This window comes from Pteropus alecto, unplaced genomic scaffold, assembly GCF_000325575.1.
Source record: "Pteropus alecto unplaced genomic scaffold, ASM32557v1 scaffold2230, whole genome shotgun sequence".
Taxonomy (NCBI): domain Eukaryota; kingdom Metazoa; phylum Chordata; class Mammalia; order Chiroptera; family Pteropodidae; genus Pteropus; species Pteropus alecto.
Genome location: NW_006430147.1, coordinates 4,484 through 6,000, shown reverse-complemented (window position 1 = coordinate 6,000; position 1,517 = coordinate 4,484).

Sequence of the window (1,517 nt, the reverse complement as noted above, 5' to 3'; positions counted from 1 at the left end):
CTGACATGCTTCCTATGTGGGATGGGCCCAACTTCATTCTGCCCCCAACCTCCATGGGCGCAGCACGAGGTAGAGGCTAACTCCAGCTCAGTCAAGTCGTCATACAGCTTTGCATTCAGAAATCTCTGCTGCCTCAGCAGCCTGCAGCTGGAACAAGTGCCTCAGGTGGAGCCTCCGTGTACTCATCCCTCACATGGGCATGCATGACGCCTCAACACCCAGGGACAGCATGAGACTCTCAGGACCGGAGGATTGTCAAGTGCTGAGGGCTCGAGGCTCAATCCTGCAGCTCTCTTTCCCCAAAATGACAACCCTGGCCGCACCTGCCCGGGCCCTAGGCCATTCACTTCCACATCCTCCCTCGAAGTTTCCAGCATTTCCAGTCTTTAAAGAACAGTACAGGGAATGGGGCACACTGTGCTATTGGGGCGAGGGTACGATGAAACCTTGCTCTCAAGTGCCCACACAGCCCCTGCACTGAAAGCGACTCCCCCTCAGCCCCCTGGCCCACCCTAGGGTTCACAGGTGGAGTAGCTCAGGGCCCTTAGAGACTCACCTGACCCCTCTCCCCCCGACTCTCCCCAAACACCAGATACCACCTGATCACCTCCCAGGGCCTGCTTTTGGCAAACAGCACGGCCTGTGGTCCCATGCCCAGCTCTAACCCCATACCCATCCCATATCCAGCTCTTCCAGTTCCTCTTCTTGGTCACTCCTACTGGAGGCTTTCCAGCTTGTGACAACAGGAGGCAGGGCTGGATGAGGAAGGCCTCCCTTTCTTGCATTGGGGGCCTCCAACTGGGAAGGCAGAGCTCCCTCTCCTCTGACTTTGGAGTGCCTGCCAGACAGGCTCACTCTCCTTTTCTGCAGGCTCTTCTGAGCTTCCTAGAGGTCCATCATCAGGCGCATACTTGGAGAACAGCTCCTGCCAGGGTCGAGAACAAGCGCTGTGAGGCCATATTCTCCTTACTTCATTTCCCACCACCACTCCTGACCTCAGACCCCAGACATCTGACCCAAGTCAGCTGGTTCCAGTACTACTCGGACTGCAGTGTGCTCTGATTCTAGATCAGCCCCAGCCAACACTCACTCCAGTACTACTCGGACTGCAGTGTGCTCTGATTCTAGATCAGCCCCAGCTCCAACACTCACTGTGTAAGTGACCTGGGGCCTGGCCTTCCTGAGCCTCATTTCCTCTTCTGAGAACTCCATGTTGTCCTGAGGATGCAGTGTCGGAAAGCTCTGCACAGTTCTTTTCTCCCTGAACCTTGTGGGCACCCTGTGAGACCTGCAGCACAGAATGGTCATCCCTCCTTGTCCCACAGGAGGAGACAGAGGCCCACAGAGGGGCGGTGACTGGCTCAGGGGCCAAAAGAGGAGAAGCTGCATGGCCCTTCCAGCCCTCACATCATCCCCAGGTTCCTGGCTGACTAGAACTTTGTCCTCTGGTTTCACAAGCTGTGCCCATCTGTGCTGAGTCCTGGAGCGGGACGGGGTGTCACGGGGGTCTGGTTCAG